The following is a 22469-nucleotide window of genomic DNA, read 5'->3' on the forward strand; positions in this document are numbered from 1 at the left end:
CTCACTTATTTTTAGCATACTCTATTTTGTAGCAATTCTCAGCAGTCCCATAGGAGGGATCATTGCTAAAAGGTGCATAAGACACAGTTTGGTAAAGAATTTTATAAACAAGCAGTCTGTAAACTGTTGTTTAACAGAAGAACAGCATGTGAATTCATGGGGGTTTTAGTATTCTGATGGGAATCAAGGAACACCAAGAAAAACAAGAGTTATTTTTTGATTCTCCCTTTTCTATCTCCCAACACCAGCTTCCACGGGGACCAGCATATCATAAATGAACATTCTTCTACCAAGAAATGACTTATTGTACACCTTAGTAGTTCTGTAACACCGAGAAAAAATGATAATATTAATCTAAAACATCTTGTGCAATTCTTGCATAGCTGAATTTTATTAGGAGAAAGATGACTTTTATAAAACAGAAATGATTCCATAGGCCAACAAAGGACTTTTACAGCATCCTAACTTTGTGAATTGCATTGTCAGTGCTCACCACACAATTCCACCCTCCTCTGTTGCATTTGCTTCATATTTTTCAATGGTTATGAAGACAATTCCCAGGACATGATTATTGTAATCCAGTAGTGCATTGTGTTGTATCTGTCTGCAGTCACTTTTAAACAGCAGTTCTGGGAAATATGAAAGACTGCATTCATCTCAGTAGCTATGAATTAATTTTGGATATATCTGGTTTGACTACAAGCATTCATAACTTTACCACTGCTAAACCATGAGCATTAATAATTGTTCCACTGCTGACTGCTATATATTCTTTCTCCACTCTCTTCTCCAAGTGAAAAAAATACAGCTACCTTTTCACGATATCAAATCTTTTGTATTATATTACTACAAAGACAAGCGTGTTCAAAATTCACCTTCTGCAGAAGTTTACTGGAAAAATGTTAACCTTAGAAACAAAACAATAAATTCTGTATTGAAATAATTAGATAACTCACAAAGACATTGAGCTACTTTCAGACTTTCAATGAAGTAAAAAGGCCAGTTTAGTTAATAGTATAATAATTTGTATTATTTTTTACTGGCACCAAGAATCTTAAATATATAAGAGTTCAGTTTTGGTGATCGGAAATAAAACAACATCGAAGTCTGCTTTTGCTACTTGTTCTCACATACAAAAGCTAAAGCAAGAAATCTCCAAAGAGCCCTGCTCTTCTAGAAACATGAATAGCATAAGAAAGTGACATTTTCTATTCTCTCAGAATGTGGTGTAGAAAAAGGAAACTAGGTTATTGCTAAATCTGATTTTTGTGAGTGGAAGATAAAAGGGGTGTGGGAGAGAAAGAATTACCTTTTGCTGCTGTGGGATAAAGTACATTATATTGATTTGTTTCTGCTGTGTTAACAACACTGATACAGTATCTGAGGCTTTTTATGAAGATGTTTCTAGAAGAATTAAGCCTCTCCCATGGAAAAAAAGGTATATTTAAATTTATGTCTCTTAAATATCAGCACCAGTATTGTTCTTCTACGTTGCAACACACAAAGCAGTCAGTAAGTCCAGGGAGGCTGGACATTATTCAAAGAGGAATTCCTACAGGCACAGGAGCAGGCTGTCTCCACGTGCTGAAAGACAAGCTTTTGCTTATAATGGCATAATGCATGTTACCTTGAATAGTTTGAATAATACAATTCATTAGAAAGTAAGGTTTTTGTACGTGGAGATATCAACTATATGCAGAACGAGACACTATGGTTGTTATTACTAGTATTAGTACTGGTATTAGTATTATTATAATAAAAATATGGAGAAAGAAGGAGCTTTCTCCACATCTCTGGTTTTCCACTCCAAAGGTCTGAAATTTTATTCTTATGGCTCTGCCACTAGTGTTTACAGAAGTATTTCTAGAAAACAATTAATTAGATTTCTGTGTTGTAGCAGGCTTGAGGGTGGGATAGTTAAGGAGATAAGATGAAGACAGTAGAATTTGGGCATCTCGCTGCTCAGTAAAATTTGGTACTATATTCCCCTAGGCATTTTTGAGAGTCACATCTACAATTGTGCACTGATTACTTTAGTTGCTTTATAGGGTTTCTAATCAAAAAAGGATTTTTATCTTTTGCTATGCTTCTTAGCTCTGTTTCTTCAGTGTTTTCATTAGTGGTTGTTACCCATAGTTGTTATTACCCATAATTCACATGGTGTTATTTTCATCCACTAACAGGATAAATGATGCCATACAGGGAAGCATGAGGATGTGGTGAAGCCTTATGAAGAAGGAATGGTCACATCAAGTATATGTTGCCCACTCCACAGATATACTTCCTTCCTGAAAAAAATCATTAAAAAAAAAAGAGTCCAAACCATAAAAGCTCCGTACAAAAAAAGTAATTTTTGTCTAAATTTTACTTCTACAATAACTATTAATTTCTGCTGTCCATGGTCATAATTTAATTACCTTTCTTAGATTTTCTAAATTACAGCATTTGGTACATAATAATCCCTATTCCATGATAAATAACACATAAAACCAAATAGAATTGGCAGTAATAATTGCATTCACAGGACCATGAAGTACCTTCTTAAACTTCCTTGTAAAAGAGATTATGTAGATTCCCTTTTGCCACACCAGCTCAATAAGAATCAATTAAACTCTAATATCTACAATTCCAATTCCCTCAATAAAAGTATGAAAAGATATGTATAATACTTCAAATTTAGTAAAGCCATAGGAAATATGTGTTGATATAGCAATAAATAACAGCTTTTGCATAAGCACAGGGTTTCCTGTTTAACACCAGGCCAGTTCATGAACACTCTAGCTTGGGAAGGCAGAAATGACAAAAAGTAATTATTGGATTCAGATGCAGCTTTCTGTGTCTGCTTGTACTTACTCAGAAAGATTCACCAACTTCTGCTGACTGAGGGAAGCAGAGCTGGAACTGACCCACCATCCTTGGGTCAAGAAGGGTATATTAGGCAGAGGAGGACTAGAAGAAGTATTTTGGAAGTTGTATGACTTCAGAGAATCTTTTTGGCCACTTCTGATGGTGAGTTGTGCTTTACTAGACATCATACTAGCCGAAAGACTTAGGTCTTACATTCATCTTTATCTTTCAGTGAATCTAAATCACATTTCTTAACCAAAAATAAAACCCAATAAAGCAAACCAGTAGCAAATACTGTAGCAATAGAACACAATTCAGGAAGCTATTTAACTTTAAAAATTGAGCATACAGACCTTTCTGGAAGACCTATCACATAAACTATTTTTTTCTTCAAGTATGGCATCATGCCATCACCTTCATTATGAGGAAAAAAAATTGAAGAAAACAGCACTCATTTTTCAGACTGATTCATAGCTCTGAAATAAGGCTATTAAAAAGTGAAAATCATAGAATCATAGACAATTTAGGTAGGAAAAGAAGATCACTGAATCTAAACAACTTGCTCCACAACAAAGTGCTCCAGACACTTCATGAGCTTCTGCACATTGCACTGCCTTGGTGTTCTTCTTGTCATAAGGGCTCAGAACTGAGCACAGAACTCGAGGTGTGACCTCACCAGTGTCAAGTACAGAGTGACAATCACTGTCCTGTTCCTGCTGACCACACTGTTGCTGACACAGGCCAGGATGCCATTGGCCTTGGCCACCTGGGCACACTCTTGGCTCATGCTCAGGTGATGTTCACCAGCACTCTCAAGTCCTTTACCACTGGGCAGCTTTCCAGACACTCTGCCCCCAGTCTGTAGCACTGCATGGGGTTGTTGTGACCCAAGGGCAGGACCTGACAATTTGTCTTGTTGAACTCACACAATCAGCCTCAGCTCATTGATCCATCCTGTCCAGATCCCTCTGTAGAGCCTTCCCGTTCCCCAGCAGGTCAACATTCCTGTCTATGTTATAATATAGAACTGAAAAATGCAGGAAGTGATGTGTAAATGTAGCAAGTCCCTACCTGAGGTTTGCTACAGAGAGGCTATTATCTCAGCTCTGAGATTTAGGCGATATAAAGAGTGTAGAATTCAGGATTAAAAAACAAAAATCACACATCCATAAAACCAGCAAAAACAACCAAACCCCACCCCCCACCCCTCCCAAAAAAAAACAACCACAAAACCTGCCGTCCCTGGAAGAGGTTCTGTGTCTTTGCACCACAATTTACTTGCTTGCTTTGCTGCTTTGTGTTATTTTCAATGTTATCTGAATCATCAGCCATAACATAAATGATGACTCCTCTTTATTTTCTGAATTTGTTCTTCCTGTGGAAATACTGACATTGCAACACTTTCATAAAATGAGGACATGGTGAATTTTCTGTGTTTTTTTCCCTGTAATTCAGATAGACATCTATTCCTTTGAAATGAATTCCTAAATTATAAATTCAAGACAGCTACTGGATCCCTCATGCATGTACATTTACTAATTAAGGCTGCCAGATAGACTTGGATTTCTTTTCAGAGGATTATAACTCATGGAAGAGCAATCTGGCACACAAATTGTTAAGTCTGCATGAAAACACTAGGACTACTGAGAAAGGAATTTCCAAATCACCTTGTTTGTAACACTGTTTGTCTTGCATTTCTGGTCATGCCGTGATTCAAGATGACCATTCTGGCTCTCATATCTTGATAAGATGCTCCAGAAATCAGAGGGAAGTTTGTTATTTACATAAATTTACTGATTTCATAGTAAATCCTGTGATGGTATACAACTATTCCAGGTAGTTTTGCAAGATCACTGATGAATTCAGGCCACTTAATTATTGCCTTAGTCATCACATGGATTTCTGTATTCAGGCGATTCAACTGTTTCACAGTCTTCCTACTTATTAAAAAAAAAAGTAAAGAAAGAAACTGCTATTGTTTTACTAAACTAAAATCCTAAATTCTCTGGAAGTATTTTGAACTTTGGAGGTCAAAAGACAAAAAGAAATGTGGTCAACAGTAAAAAACAGGAAAGACACATGCTTTCTTTTTCTGAAATAACCTAGAGAAAGTATTAAGGTTCTTATTTTAAGCTATGTTTTTTCGCAATAACGACATGATCTGTCACATTCCATGGAGATCAAAGTTCCCTACTTTTGTTCCAGATGAACTATAAATCCAGAGGACATAAAATCTTCTGCCAAAATCCACACCAAACAACAGAGACCACAAAGCCACAGAGATATTTAGACACATTATTAAACACTTGACCAACATTTCATAGACATCTGCTTGAGTTTTTTGCAACATGGTCTTGATCTGAAAGCAAAATAATATTCCTTTCTAATAGTTCAGGCATTCAAGATCTTTGTTGCAATAAGACTGTAGGAATAATTTAAGCAATGTGCACAGTATTTCTTTCTCTGTAATTCACCCAGAGCTAATAATGAAAGATATGACATGAGCTCTGCATTTTGCAATAGGAAATGTGCAGAATGATTTCTATTAACAGAAATCCACCTGCACCAATCATGTCTGAGCAGATATGAGGAGTGGAAAACGAAGAATAATGATGAGAGATTACTGTCACAAAAATTTCTCCACATGATAAAATAAGTGAATTTTCATTAGAAACAGAGTTTCAATAGGAGAAAAACAAAATTAGTTTACTCTTTCAATGTTAACATGATCATCATACTGATTATTTTCTTTATTAGCATAATTGCCTTTTATTTAAAAAATCATGCATCCTTGAAACATAGTCTGTAATCAGATTTGAATATACATTTAAATAATTACATGCTTGACATACCATAAATAATTATGAATCGTGACCTTAACAATGCTACAAATTAAGAGTTATTCTTGATGTTGCTGCTAGTAACCATTTAAATGCATATATGCCACAGCAAATTAACATTTTCTACATGCTGGGACCTTGATTAGATATAGTTTCTCTTAGTTCCTGTCTGTCCCACAGCAAGGGGCACGGAACTAGATGGTCTTTTAAGTCCCTTCCAGCCCTAATCATTCTATGAGTCTATGATTCCAAGCTTCTGTGATTAGTCTCTCTTGGTGGACCCATTGTCCCTCAATGGAGCCTTAATTATCTGTAAGATAATTAAAACATTCATTAGAGCAAGAATCAAACACTGACACTCAGACATTAGGTAGCTTCTGTCTGGTAGCCTCCAAGACAGTCTCTGGTTTGACTCCTTGGTTCAGAGTACAAATATCTGTCTTTTTGTTTGAAGACAAACTGATAGAGAAATCTACCTCCAAACAAACTGAAATCTTGTGATTTTGGGTCTTCATTGCATAAGTGAGATGGAGAAATCTGAATATTGGCTTTCCATACCTGAGGTATGTTTTCAGCTCTTAAGGGAGTACAGACAGATGTATTTCACATTTTCCTGCGGTGACAAGAAGTCCATAACAATTTTTGGAATCTTTTGGCAATGAAAGCTATTGTAAAACTGTCAGAACCAGTGAAGTGAGCCCTGGTTCTCAACATGTATGGATTTCCCAGGAATATTGTTTGCCCTCTGCTATTTCATTTAATGTTGAACCAACAAATTTTAAAAATGCATTTGAAAATTTCCAGAAAGCTCCATAACAGCTGCATCACTGCAACAGTTTTCAACATCCAAAAAATTCCTGAGTCTTACCACAGACCCCTACTAGCTAATGTAGACTCTTTGTGCTTCAGATGTTAGAATTTTATGCTTTTTAAGCAACAAATATATCTTTCACAAATGAAAGATGTTCTAAAGAAAGAATGTGCATAATAAAATTAACTCTCTGGGATTATGATTTTCAAAGGGCTTTTTTGGAAGAAGGGCATTTTGTGTAGACTCTGAACATATACTTATTAAAAGCCCACAGAAAGAAACATAAGGACTTCCGTGGAAGACAAGATAGGATCTCTGCATAAACAAAGACCTCAGTTTTGCAAGAGATTTTTGTTGTTTATTGCTTAATATATACCATCTTGAATGCTGTGCAGATATATTGCATATTTTTCATTTTTTATGACAATCCTTTGTTCAGAACAATTAATTATGTATAGTCTAAACATGGGATAATAGGAGAGCAACACATCTAATTCATTTTTAAAGATTAAAAAAAACCCTGTTTATGTACTTATAATGGAGTCAAGAGCTCAAAACTGCATCCTTTTATGAATACTAAGTCACACTATAAAAAGGAAAAGAGAAAGAAAAACTCTGAGTTTAGCATAGCCATTCACTTCCAAATCTCTACTGAAACTTCCAGTTGCTCTTTACTGAATAAATTTCCGACATACCTTGGCTTCCAGCTGAGAAAAATCAAACAATTTAGGCAGCATAACTCAAATGTTTAATTGCATTTGAAGATGGAAGGATTTAGCTGAGAAAGACCTGCCTGTACAATTCCAGATAGATTTCCCTGAAGGTACATTTCCTAATAGAAGTGCAAGAAAATGTTTAGTACAACTTTAAATTAACTGGACCCTACAAATGACAGATTTTGAACACCTACCTACCTACCTATACATAAAGTGGGACATATCTAAAATGCCTTAAAATTAAAGGGATCAATGTTCAGATGGACCTAGGATTTTTTTTTTCCAATTGCTGTCTCACTTTTACAGCTAACTGTAGTTCAACAATCAAAACCTGAGCCATCTAACACTTCGTGAGTTGAAGAAATGCAGGTGGTGAATCTTCAGTGGAAAGCCTTCATATCTAACAGTCCCATTGAAAGAAAGGTCTCCAGTAAGAGGGCATGTCTGACCATATCTGAGTGAAGGCTGATACTCAAGTTAATAACATAAATTTTCTTGATGTTATTTTTGGGGTATTTCTCACTTTTTTTTTTTTTTTTATCTTGCACTTAAAACACAGAGGCTTAACTCCTCATGTCTTCTCTCTATTTATTCTGCAGTTTTAACAAAATCTGAGAACAATCTCTTCTTGTTAATTTCTGATTTCTGCTGTCAAAATTAAGTATGTAGGCAATCCACATGCAAGTATTCAGGGTTATTTTGTTGTATTTTGTTTTCTTCTTTTTTCTTTAAGCAATTCACATTAGTATTCTTTATCTCATTGCTTGCCTCCTAAGGACAAACATTCTATAAAATGTTCTCATAAATCAAATTTAAGTGCACTACAGAGGTAACAGTGATAGCAAAAATGTCATGCTTTGTCAGTGGGTTAGTGGAGAATGACCCATTTTCATATTAAAATGATAAAATTGGTATGATAAACCGAATAAAAAATTGTGACATTTATACTGCTGAGATGCCAGGGAGATTTAGATCAAACCTGTATCACCAATTCATTCTGAATAATCTGGAAAAGCACAGTATTCCTGGAGAAACAGATAAAAACAAGTATGTTTATTTCTCCTCCTTTGGGACCTGGATACCAAATTCAAATGAGAATGAGAAGATTCTGACATATTAAAAGTAATAGATCATATACAAATTTTTTTTTTATTTTGTTTATACTTTCTTGTTTTGTCATGGAAAAGCACACCAAGGAAAATATTGCCATTCAAAACAGATAGTCTTAAAAGGTGACTATTAACTACACCTACAAATAATAGTCAGGCTCTACTCCAGTAGCAGGCATTTCCCAGTTAGTTTAGATGGGACACTTGAAATTTTGTTATCATGACATAATGGAGTGAAAGCAAAATCACAACTTTAAAGCCTTTAATCTCGAACATTAACTTCTTTAAAATTCACTGTGGTATTCATCACTATCTAATTACATTAATCTTTTGGCTACCAAAATGACAGCAGCTACATTGTTGATTCCATGAGGCTTTGGAAAGTGCCAATACTCTTGAGAGAAAATAATTGAAGGGCACAGGTGCTCATTTTTCAAATCCATAGTAAATTATCATATGCACACACAAGGACAGTAAAATTTGTCTCAAATAACTTTTGGACATCTAATTGGTAGAAATGGTTGTTTATAGCTAATAGAGTGAAAAAAGTAACTATAAGAATTAAAAGTCATAATTTAACTCTATCAGTGGTCAGCTTTCTCTAATTCTTCTCTTCACAGATAGTTATTATATCATCAAATTTTTACTGTTTTCAACTGACATTTTTGGACATTTTCTGAGATAAATGTCTAGAGCATCATGAATTTCAATCCATGTCTGTCCACGCTCAATTCTGCTTTATGCCACTTACACAATCAATTCAACAATTAATTTTGAAGTTGTGCTTAGTTTTTTAGCTGTTAAAGCATGAAATATTTGCTATTAGGGATTATACACCACAGATTAACAGAATATACTGAGCTAGAAGGCACCATATGTGTATGTATGTGTATATGCAGGGATTTGGACTTTTATACAAGTGGATATATATGCACATATGTTTATGAACAGGATTTTTTCTGTACTGCTGAGTATGCAAAAATGTAGGCACATTTGCATTCTTAAATTTTGCAACTTGAATGTTCAGTTGAGGCTTCTAGGAGGAAATAGGTTGATAAATAGTTATAAGCATTTCTGAAAGTACTGCGCAATATTTCTTTCTCACAGAGTTGAGCTTTACTCTTATGGACATATACTGTAAAAAGTGACACCTTTAAAAACAGTTTTCAAAGAAAGTAATAAAACAGAAGAATTTTCTTCTTTCTGAGAAACCTGCATGTCATTAATGAAATTTAGACTTAAAAAAATATTTTTAAAAAAAGGTTTCTACATTGTCCGTGTTTTATAGCCACTGCAATGGCTTTCTCCTTCACAGTGTTTTCACACTTCTACTTACAAGGTAAATATGCATAGCATATTTTTGACAGGATTTTCATCATGTCCAGTATACCACACAAAGAAAGCTAAAAAAATACTTTATTCTGTTTATTTATTTATTTATTTATTTATTATTACTAAGAACCTTCAAAGTTGCTGTGAGGACACAAGAATTTGCATTACGACAAAGAAGCATATGAACACAGGTTTTGTAACCAAACAAACTTAAACTCTTAATTCTTATTGCCTATCATCTGTGAAAAGCAATCTCAAGATTGATTCAAATGTCGACTAAATTGTGTCACAGGTAAACATAGTGCTGTGCTCTTATACTGTGGGTTTGATCAAAGCTTTTTCTCCTGGTGCCAATATTAAACATTCCTTCTCTCATTTCTTAAATGTAGGAGTCTCCACAGTTTATCACAGAGGTGAACCTGTCTCACACTGTTGGCTCTGAAGGTGTCAAAGGATTGCATACATCAAAATAGGCCTGAAAACACAGTGCTCCTGCCAAAAAAGAAAAACAAGCTGACTGGGTTGAGATACCTCAATTTTGCCAATCAACAGGCTCAGTGTCAATTTTCAAAATACCATAAAAAAGTTTACTACAAAGTTAGAAAGATTTTATGTTTCCAGAGTGCAATCAATAAACCTATCAGACAATCATAAGCAAAATGAAGAGCTCTTCACTTTAGTGGTATGTGCATTACAAAAGTACAAATCTTATTCAGATTGCACAGGAGAGTGTTTCACTGACACTTTAAAATTCTGTTTTCATTGTACGTTAGTACCAGATTTACCTGCCCCACATTTTTCATCTCTGACACTGAACACACTCTGTTCAAGACACGTTTTCGGAATTTTATATGATACCAGAGGACTGCTCAAAAAGCACTTCTAAACAACATGTGAAAGCATGTATTAAAATGCATGGAGAAAAAAAATTAAGCAAGGGTTGTTTGGATTAGTTTCTTAACTGCCATAAAATACATGTTTAGTCATAAAATTCACATTTAGTCATAAAATACGTGTTTTTATCACTTACAAATATTTATCAATAAAGAGAAAATTAATCTTAACTTGCATAATTTCATGGCGACATGTCAACCTTCTGAATAAAATTGATATTTTTTGCTGCATGGGAAAAAACACACTGCTACAGGCGAGGCTATGCACTTGCAGTCTAGAGGAGTGAAGGAGTTGTGCTTAACTGCCCCCATGTGCACACACTGCTCCCAGAAGGCAGGAGATTCATCCTGAATAGACCCAATATAACAGTAAACTCTCATCTGTCTCTGGGTGATCAAGCAGGGTGACATGTTACAGTATAGTCTTATGAGACGAGAAGGTGGAGATAGTTAAACATAGATGCCCCAATGGAGATGCGTGCTGTTTTCTCCTGGAATAGAGGTTAGTTTTCTCCATAGTTGCTGGTGTTGGGCTGTGTTTTGGATTTTGGAAGCAGGGTTGATAACACAGGATGCTCTTGTCACAAAGAGAGCCTAGGCTTCTGCTCCTCCGTTTTTCATCCCATCCCAGCAAGGAACATGATGTACGAAGAACTGGCAGAGGACACAGCTGGGACAGTTGATGCCAACTGACCCAAGGGATATTCCAGACCAAACGGTGTCATGCTCAGTATATAAACCTTGGGGAAGAAGGAGGAACAGTTGGATGTTTGGAGTGGGGGTGCTTGTCTGGCCAAGTAACTGGAAGGTGTGATAGAATCCTGCTTTCCTGTGGGTGGTGGAACACCTGCCCGTCCAGTGAATCAATTCCCTATTTTGCTCTGCTCACAAGCATGACTTCTGCTTTGCCTGTAAAACTAGCCTTGTATCAACCCACAAATTTTTCCCCTGCACACCAGGGCAGGTGGACATCCAAAGGAGGCTGTGAACCCCATGGGAAGCCTGCAGTGAAGCAGACTCCTGGCAGGACTTGTGGCCCCTTGGAGAGAGGAGCCCATGCTGGAGTAGGTTTACTGGCAGGATTTGTGGCCCTGTGGATATACCACACTGGAAGGGATACACATCATAGAAGAGACTCATACTGGAGCAGTTTGTGAGGAACTGCAGCCTGTGGGAAATACCCACGTTAGAGAAGTTTGTGGACGACGGTCTCATGTGGTAGTCTCCCTATGCTGGAGCAGCGGAAGAGTAGGAAGAGTCCTCACCCTTAGGAGGAAGCAGTGGCAGTGACTGCAGTCACTGCAGTCTCTATTCCTTGTTCGCCTGCACCCTGGAGAAAATGGGGAGTAAAACTTGTCCTATTAATAAGGGAGGGGTGGAGGGATGGTGTTGTAACGTGTGTCCTTCCTGTCCCTGACCCCGCCCCCCTGACCCCTTCTGACTGGATGTGAGTCAGGACCGCCTCCCATCCCTAGAGATAAAATCCCCAGCCAGAGCCGGAACGGGCCTCTTTGGTTCTGGACTCATATGGAACCTGTACCCTCCCTCGCCTTCCCTTCCCCCTCCCCAGTCTCCCCACTCCTCCCCTGTTTTCCTCAATAAAAACACCATGGAGACCAGGAACCAAACAGCTGCCTTTCTAAACCTGCGACGCTTCTACAAGGACCGTGTCTGACCAGCCCCACAGCTCGTGGCCATGGAATGACCATCCTGCGTGTTCCAGTTCTAGGGCAGCCCTCCCCCGCAGCAGGGGGGGGCTGCCTTCAGGTTCTGCACTGCTGCAGGATGGGGTTTTAAAGATTTCATTTTGTTTCACATTATTTGATTTAATTGTCAATACATTAATTTCCACAAGCTGAATTTGTTTTGCCCACATAATTGCTGAATGATATCTCCCTGTCTTGACCCATGAGGTTTTCATTGTATTTTCTCTTCCCTGTGCTGCTGAGGAGGGCAGTGATAAAGCAGACCCACTAAACTGGAGTTAAATCAGGACAAGATAGTAAAATAAAGAGGACCACCTGACCAAAGTAATTAATGAGTAAAACTAAAATGCGTCAGAGCATTTAGCAGCAATTTTACCAATATTTCTTTGATGTTTCTCATTCCCTTGCTTCATTTTCTAAATCTCAAGGCATTCTATTAACAACAGACTGCGTATGTCTCTGACCCATGTTAGCTCTGGATCTAGTAAACTCTGAGGCATCAGATCTTGGTTCTTACTCTGTCCTTCTCCCACAGCCTTTTCATTAGATTCTGTGAGAAAGGCTGAGTCCAAATCAGGAGGGAATGATTTCATTGAGAAATTATTGCCAGAAGTTTCAGATCTGTGTAGGAAGTTCTCTGGTCATTTTGCATAGCAAAATGCATAATTTCTTCTACATTTTCATCTAGTTGAGATGTCAAGGAATGCATTCTCAGTTTTTTAAAACAAGGGGTAACTTCTCATTTAGATTTTCTATGCACCTTTGGAAGAAAAACACCTATTTGCTGTGATAGTCTTTGAAGACTGCAATGTAAATTCTACCTGGTCTTTTCCCTGCATATTATTTTCTAGAATATTTCTGTGCTTCTTTGCGTTAGTTTTTCTCTCAACTAACTTATAATTAAACAAATGAAATTGTTTAATTTCTTTCTATATGAAAACATTGTTGTAAATCTACTGAATCCATAGATAGATGATAAATTAATTTTGGGTTTAGTCCAATTTATCTTGATTTTTTTTACCAAAAAAACTTATCCCTGCCACCTATACCTACAACACAGGCTGAATGCAATAAAGTACCACAGAGAGCATGGAGTAGCTCAGTGGGGAGATGTGAGAAATCTGTGTTGACAACAAAAAAGGCCAATTTCTTCTTCACTAACTGAAAACGTCTTCATTCCAGAAAACTTTTGGCCTTCAAATGGCTTGTGGATAATAACATATTTCTATTCACCTATATATTAAAAGTCACTAAATTATGAATTTTTGTGCTTTTTTAAATGCTGTGTTTCTTGACAATTTACTTGTTTTTGTGAATTAGTCGTCCTTGTAATTTGGTTTGCAAAAAATATTCCTTTCCTTGCAGTTTAAAAAACATAAAAATCACATATTTGTAGAAGCAACAAATCATGCAAGACACAGATTTTATACATGTGTATAAAATATAATGTCTTTCACAGGCAAGCATCCTGTATTAAAATCTCCTGCGTCCAATCATTACTAATTCTCACTTTCATATATGTTCTTTCTTTTGAATATCTTTCATTGCAACTGAACACTTGTACAGAATGAAATGATTCAAATGTTTGAAGTGTCTATCTTATACTTTTGTCAATCCTTCTATTTTAGCTAAACCTTCTCTTTCATTCATGACATGATTTAACAAGTCACTCAGGAAGATGAAAATTCCTTTCCTTGCCTAATATTTACCTTTTTCGGCTATATATAGATTATGTTACTTTTTAATCTTTTTTCCCAAACTATATGTCCTGAAATCCTGAATCATGGCAGCTCCCAGCACATTTTTTTACATCTCCTCATATTTTTTTGACAATAAGTAATAGAGAAATGAACTGTAAAGTCAGAAATCAAGCAATAGAGTATTTCATAATTTTCCAGATATATATTTTTTGTGCTGTGTGCAGCCAACATATATGGGGAAGTTTCATCTCACTGAAAACTGATGACTAAGCTGCTATTCATCTTCACTTTATGTCCCTCAATCATGCTTAAATTCCGCTGAATAAATGTGTATTTCAGAATTTTTTTACTAATTTCGTTCTTTGACTTATGATAAATTAAATAGTTCTTTTCCCAAGATAGTCCCATTTTTTCCCAGTACTAATGTGAGTTCCAATAAGAGGGTTCCTGGTAAATTTGTGGAATTCAGGAGAAGTGTTCCTTTTGACATTAATCTACCTTTCCATGAGTTACTGCTCTTCCTCCTTTGATGTTTTACAATTGAAAGAAGCTGAGAGAGTTCCCCACTAGCACTGAATATTGCAATATCAAAGGCATATGTGTTTTGGAAGATGGAGAACTATGGAAAAAAAAAAAAAAAGAGTCCTGAGGATTCAAAGACTTCTGCAACCAGAGGGTAGGTGTAAGCCACAGGCGATTTCTAGGCTTCATTCCCTTTTATCTCCACAGTTTCCTAAACTTTAACTCTTCTGAGAGAGGCAAACAGAAGAAATTCCACAATCTGCTTATGTTTCTCTGAGGTTTTTTTCCCCTTTTCTCATAGTGCTACTCCTCTTAGTAAATTATTTTTATCAATTTTATGGTCATGGAACTGTCTCATGCACAATTAAAAAAAGATAGATGTGGTGTTAATATCCTAAACTGCATCTCTTCTGGAAGCATCTCAGCTGGTCAAAGATAATACTTCTTTCTTGCCAGCAAAAAATTTTCCTTTTACCACAAATGTGATGCAGCCCTTTCCCACTACCTTTCTGATTTCTGTGTCTTCTGCATTTTCCTGTTTCAGGTTATCCAGACTACGTCTTTCTCAGTCAACAAATAGGAAGATGTGGACCTACTATAGATGTGATGTCAGTAGAAGATGCCACTCCTTCCTCAGCCCAATGGTCCCATGCAGAGGACTGCACACAGATAATAAAGCATGCTCCACGTATGCCACATGAAGAAAATGGAGTACACTAGAGCTATATCCAAATTTTAATCTCCAGCTCTTTTCTGTGTAGGATTCTGAATCACTGAGTTTCCTTCCACACTTGATTATCACAGATGAGGCAAAAGGAATTTCATTATTTCAACCCAATTTTCTCTCCTGTGATGTTACATTGCTCGCAGCTCTTCAGAATTCTTTAGAAGTTTGAGGGGTAGTGTGTGGCGAGCAATCCCTGAGTTCGCAGACCTTGCCTTTGCCTATCAGGCAGTGTGCCTGTAACAGGCAGTGCGGAGCTCCTCGGAGAAGCGTGGCAGAGATAGGCGTGTGTGCTACTAACAGAGATGCAGACTCTCGAGTGAGGATTCCAGTGGATTTATTTTGGGGAAGGAAGGAAGGTGACGGGAGGGAGGTAGCAAGCTGGAAGCATCAGCAGGAGAGCCTCGAGCAAGGCTGTGCAGGGGGTTATAGGGGGCACATGACTGGGAGGAGTTTGGCAAGCAGGCCAATAGGAACACCGTACAGTAAGATGAACAGAACTCACAACCAATAGACTTAACTCACAGGAGGGAGGGATATAAAACCGAACTAATAAGGAGCAACTTAATGGCAGAGCAAAGAACACTCTAGAAGCCAACCATACAGGGGAGGAAGGGGAGGTGTTGTGAGGAGCCAGCCAGGCACAACTCTGGTGCATATTCATGAGCACCGTCCAAGAGGAACTTGGGAGCGACTCACAGAGTCACCACAACTTAGAGCTCATCCAGCTCCCAAGTTTCTTCTGGTGCCTCAGCCCCTGGTGGTGTGCCTTGAGCAGATAGCTCTGCAAGAGCGACTGCTACAGTAGTGTTGTCAAAAAACCTTTTGCCCTCAGGGGAGATACTTATGTATTTTGTCAGGTGGAAGATGGAACCAATGTGATAAAATTCAAAAAATCAGACAGTTAATAGCGCTGGGATAATTTTTCTGCTATGCTGTGCTCCTTGATGTGTTTATGTCCAAAAGCATTGCATGTGGTCATTACAGAAAGGTGTTGTTGCCAAATTCATGAGCTTTACAAAATATGAAGAGCTGATTTTTGTGTACAGTAACTGACATTGTCAAAGTAATAAGTCTTGCCAAAATTAGGGATTCTGAATAATCCAGGTTGAGTTGAGATATTTAGCCAGTAGTAAAATAAAGTCTAGGTACAATAGCATTTAAGAAAGGAGCTTCACAGCAGTCACAGCAGGATTTAAGAATAATGACTCAGATAATACCATTCAGCCGTAATACTATGCTGAGGGGCTTTTCCTAAATTGTTTTCAGAAAATGTAAGAACTGAGAATACCACTGGAAGGAAAAGTCTTTCTGTAAATTCTAAAATTCTAGCCATAAACTTGGGTGAGTCTTGGGAATTTTAGACAAAAGGTATACAGAGAAAAAAACGAATGTCAGTCTAAGTTTAATTCAGGGATTACATTTTGAAATTGTTTATTTGTAAGCTCTTTGTTGCAATCTGTTCCTCCACGCCTGATTAGGCTGCTTTGCTGTACAAATATGCTTCTGTACTGCAGGGGTAAGGTAAATCTGGGTGATAGTGATGAGTTTAAGGCTATCTGCCTTCATAAAGGTACCAAATTTAAACTGGTATGGTAAAGTCCCTGGACTTTATAATAAACTGGTATGGTAAAGTCCCTGGACCACAATCTGGCTCTTAGGCCACTTATTATTCATCAAGCTGTAGTAAGTTATCCATAGTTTTGGTATTGCAAAATATTAAGTTATGGTGACAAAGTCCCCATGACAGAGACAAGTCAGAGTATTTCCAATAAATTGCATATAGCTGAGATGCACATAATTTCTCTTCCTCCCTTACTCTAAGAAAAATTAACAATTTTACATATAAGCATTCTAAAACAGGACCACTAGCATTTTAGGGCTCATCTAATTACACTACTGTCATAATTAGTTTTACCATGATTCTAAATATATTATGCACATATATACATATACACAAATCTCCTCAATGGCATGAGTATCACATCTGTATATGGACTATCACCACTTTATTATTATCATCGCATTAATAATTCCAGAGGAGAACACAGTGTAATGTAGAAGCATTTGCCCTTTGAGATTGCATGGCATGAGCCTAGATTCAATGTCTGCAGAGCAGAAAAAATTAAAAAAGTAAAATATTAGCCATAATGAATATTTAAACAGTTTAGTATTTTATTATATCTTCTCTTTGAGGTTTGAGGGGCACAATCTGTATTTCTTCTCTTGCTCCATGCCACAACTTTCAGTTACAGAAAGGGCAATTATTATACAGGCTTTTTTCCTCTTTAATCTTTTCCTCTTTAATCCTTGTCTAGGGTTATAATTAAAATGGACTATGGATATAGTTTTGTTACAAAATTATTCAAAATAGTCTAAAAAGAACTAAAAAGAAAGGTAGAGGTGAAACACAGTAAAAGCAAGGGAAGTGTTTACAATTTTCTTTCGTTATTAAGATAGAAGAACTGTAAATCTGAATTCTGAATAGCTATAGAAGTGAGTAGAAGTGTAGTCAAAAGTAATTTATATATTGTAATTAATTGCTCTTATTAAGTTAATTTACTATAAATTGTCTTTAAATAAATACATTTGAAGTACTAGAGAAGTTCTTATTTGATTGCATCCATTCAAAAATAAACCTCAAGAGTATTGTAATGACACAGATACACAGTACACTCAGTATTAATAGATCTACCATGATTTTAGAAAATTTACAACCAGTACATAAAAAAAAGATTGTTTATACTCAGATTTCACTTTCATTTTCTCCTCAAATAAATACTTTTTGAGAAGTGTATTATTTCACATTTAATTACCAAAGAAAATATTTTTCCATGGACAATCCCTCTACCACATGAATGGTTTGCTATCACACATCTGTAGCAGACTTTTGAATTGGCCTGCTTGATCATTGACCTCACCATATGTGTTTGTCTCAGTCAGTTTTAGGTGGCATCTCCTATCAAACGTTCTCCTTTACTGCTTCTGCAAATAGATGCACTACACCAAGTGCTACTCAACGGAAGAATGGAGCACACTGAGTTTTCTAGACCTTCTGCATAATTGGAGCCAATATATGTTGTAGCTAATCTGGTAGTTTGTTAAACTTACAGGCATGTATCAGATCCCCATAGAACACTGAAAAGCACAGTATGACCATTAAATGAAACACAAGAACAAATAGGAAATTAAAGAATCTAAAACTACAGTCTGCGAAATGTATAGGTTATTGTGCATAACTACATTTACCCTTAGCAGAGAAAATAAATTAGAAAAAACAACAACAAAAAAAAAAAAACAAAAAGCAATGGACAGAGGAAAAGAAGGAAGATAAAATGTAATCATCATTTTATTCTTAGTGTGTGCCATCTGTCCTCATCTTCACAGATACATTATTACAGAGTTGCATTTAGTGCAAAATGAGAGTAGAACACACAGGAAAGACAAACTCCCTTTCCTTAGGGAGCCAAAGTCAAATGTGTTATAGTCATGATAATTGCAGCTAATTAAGAGAGAGAGATATCCTGGGAAAATCACAAACATCAAAGTCTCACACTATAACCCTGAATTTAGATACAAACACAAATAGTCTGAGCTGTGGCAGAGAGTGCAACTAAAACGCCTTCTCTGTAGCTCAGACACTCACCTGTAACATTAGTTCTTCAAACAAGGTGTAGAGAGTTTTAATTTCTTTTTTATATGAATGAGCTCCAGAAAAAATACTCCTGTGGACTCAGAATTGGATTATCATCTGGTATGGAGAAAAAACATGCATTTCGGTACTTGTAAGGGATATTTATTTTGTCCTGTCTTAGTCTGAAATATACTCCAAGCATTGTTCAAACCCTTCAAAATTTATGTGCAACTAGTGAGTATATATTTTTGAAACAGGTTATGTAATGTGTTTATCTGTCTAAATATCATATATGTGAATGAACTTGCATGTGTGTATATATATATTTATATTGTATGTTTGAATATTAACTCAGTGGAAGAGTTGTTTTTCTGATTTCAATAAAATTTAAATTAATTCTTATATTATTTAAAAGCTAATGTAATCTGTAATCTGTAATCACAGATATGGTGATACAGATTTATTAAGCTAAACCTCTGTGCTCAATATTATTTATCAGGAGGTCAAACAGAAAAGTACATAAAGAGAAAAGAGTGTAATTCAATGCACAATACCTCATTTTTAACATAGATTTCTTGGGAAACAGGTGTGTTCAGGTAGAAAAGATAGCTCTAGACATTTTATTTCCCTGTTGCATGCAGGAAATTCCTGTTGACATTGACAAAGAGGAGAGTTCAATCTCCTATGTAAAGAACAATGCATTAAGAAGTCATCACTGTAAATGAAATTACCCATGACTATTTAGCTGTGACAGTTTAGAGAAAGAATATCTTCTATTTCAGCATCTCTGGGGAAGAGAAGCATGAGTCCTATCTCAGCAAGCTGATCGGAGCACCAGCAGTGTGACAATACTGGAAACAGAAGTCTTTGTATTCCCTTCCAAGCTATCATTTCCAGAATAAATTATTAAAAAGTTTATATGTTCTGAGAACACAGCAAAAAAAACCAATTTTTTTTTTTAATTCTGTTTGACTCAGGAACTTTTAGTAATTTAAAATGTGTTTAAATACTGTAACAGCTATTTGTACAGCTGTTTTTACAATATCAGTATCATTCTAGCAGAGCCCTATTCTGCTCCTCAATAATGGCAGTAATTAGGCTCTTCCACTTCATTTCTGTAAGCTTTGCTGAGTTCATAGAAAATTACTTTGTTAAATGAAATTTTAATCACTTAACATTGGTACCTTTCCCCCTATGCTATTTGTTTAGCGAAGTAGAACCCACCTACAAGACCAGACATAGCACAAACATAGCAATTACTCAACTGTGCAGTGATCTGGTAGATGTAACCATAATTACCATCCAGAGAAAGTCAGTGAAACAAAATTTGGAATTTGCCTAGAATTAGGAGTCAAATAATTTTTCAAATAACACAAAAAGCCTTCTATCACATTATGAAAATTCAGATTTTATATTTAAATTGAGTGACAACATAATGCAGGCCATGGTACTTCACAGCGCAGTGCAGCAGCATAGATTTAGGATTGTTTTGAAGTTAAAGAATGTAAGCCACCAAACTAGAACACTATTTTTTCAAAATTACTCTCTCTCTTGGAACACCCACTCCATGGGGATAAGGGAGGAGGAATATTATTGCAGAATCTAATATCCCTATTGCCATCTAGACAATGTTTTGAAAGAAAGTGAAGACTCTAACAGGGTTAATTTAAGACGTTGCAGAAGATTTTTTTGTCAACATATCTTCAAAAGTATGATAAAGAAAAGAAAAGAAAGCAATGTAAGGTCATATATGGGCAAATTAAAGAAAAAGAAAAGAGAGAAACTAGAAAGGGGCGGGGGGGGGGGAAATCATGTAAGTTTGCTGCAGAGCCACATGTTGACCATGGGATGGCATGGGTAAAGAGGTGGTACAAACCTTCTCTGTATTCCACAAGACAGTCTGGTGGTGAACAAGAACCAGTAGAGCTCTGTGGCATTCAATCGAGAGACAAAAGTCCATCTGAAATTCAAGTCCATCTGAAATTCAGCACATGCCCTGAGTACCTGTGAACAAGACTGTCAGTTACAGTGAGCACAATGCTCACCTTGTATAACTTTAAATAGAATAGGATTATCTGTCAATATGAAAATAATATGAGTAGCTTCACATGATTGCTAATGCAAGATACTCCTCCTGGAAAACAATTTTATTAATTTTTCGTTGTGCAGAAATGTTCAGGATAGTTGAAAAATGGAACTAGTGTTTTAACTATTATACAAGTGACTGGAAGGTCTCAGCTTGCAATGGATCTTTAAACAGATTAGAAAATAGTATATTTTTAGAGCATTTATAATTGCACTAAGTTAATACAGAATATATACAGTATGCAAAGCCATACAAGTCTTTATACTTGATCTTAGTTGTCTGTGCCGTAGCTGTACCATTCAAAAATTTTGAATAAATGCCATCTGTCAGAATTAAGGATAAACCCAAAAATCAGTTAAAAAATTGAAATAAATGTATCAGCTTGACTACTTGACAAGGAGATCTGTCCACCTTCAGTTCATTTCACTGTGTGTCTTTCCTGTTGAATTAGGAAATCAAGTTGAAATCCTCTCTGGAATATCCAAGATATCTACTCTTCCCCAGGATTTTACTTCCTCTGACATATGCCTACTTCTGTTTTAAAGGAATGATGGTAAAACAGCTCACTGCTTGTGAAGAAAACAATTTAGAGAAACTGGGCTTGATTTCTGAGGAAATGAAAAAAAAAATTACATAGTTTAGGTTTTCAACCTAGTCCAATGGAAAAACAATAGTGATGTTTATAAACCCAAATTAGGATCTGTTGTTTTCTCCTTTTAACTCGTGTTTCTTATTTTAAGTTTGGAATGGCTCAAACAACTGCTAATCTGGACAGACAGACAGGAATAACAACGTTTATGTGTTTTACAGTAAGCATCTTGAAAATCAGAATTTTAAAATTTATTAGAGCAGACAATACTTCAGTGAAATAGAAATCTTTGTCTTAGCAGATTTAATTGGTAAGAATTTATTCACTTAATGACTTTGTATTTTCTGAATCATGTGATACAAGCACATCTTGACATCTGAAGAGTCACCACAGTAGGTGGGACACCTCAGTCAAGGGAACGAGCTCCTCCCCAGCCCATGTGTATTGTACACCTGCGCCTACACTTCTTGCTGGCCCTGGAGAAAGGACTTGTGACAGCCTTTCTTTGAGTCTACAGGGTTCAGCACCCTCCTGACTATACCACTGTTGGTTCTGTTTAAGGCACTTAGCTAATGAGTTACTGAAATGTTGTATAGTTCTAAATTGTCCCAGTAAGTTCTTTCACCTTTCACCCATCTTCAGTTAAATAAGGGATGTTGCAGTAGATGAAATGCTAGCCAAATCTATAATGGAAATTTTTATCTTCTCCAACTGTATGTAGACACACATAGCTGTAGATTACCTGCAACAAAAAATATGATGAAAATTTACCATGTAACTACTGTATTTTTTATTAGAAACTCAGAAAGATTTTACAGGTAAAAATTGTAGCTGGCACTGTGATTTTAGTGGATGCAGAAAATTAAATTATTCCTGCACCTGCCTGGAAGCAAACCAGACTCCTTCACTATTACACTGCTCAAATTTCTGTCAAAGACGGTACAATGAGTTTTATACCTT

General features: G+C 36.3%; 1 long non-coding RNA gene across 1 annotated transcript; it reads right to left on the reverse strand.

Moving 5' to 3' along the window:
* Positions 1 to 402: 402 nt before the first annotated feature.
* Positions 403 to 3341, reverse strand: LOC146424562 (uncharacterized). Its single transcript, XR_014846688.1, has 3 exons — positions 3201 to 3341; positions 2854 to 3024; positions 403 to 629 (listed from the first exon to the last, which is right to left on the reverse strand). It is a non-coding gene; the product is annotated as an uncharacterized LOC146424562 (long non-coding RNA).
* Positions 3342 to 22469: the final 19128 nt, after the last annotated feature.

Source organism: Lichenostomus cassidix, chromosome Z (assembly GCF_008360975.1).
Source record: "Lichenostomus cassidix isolate B80296 chromosome Z, HeHo_3.0, whole genome shotgun sequence".
Lineage (NCBI taxonomy): Eukaryota > Metazoa > Chordata > Aves > Passeriformes > Meliphagidae > Lichenostomus > Lichenostomus cassidix.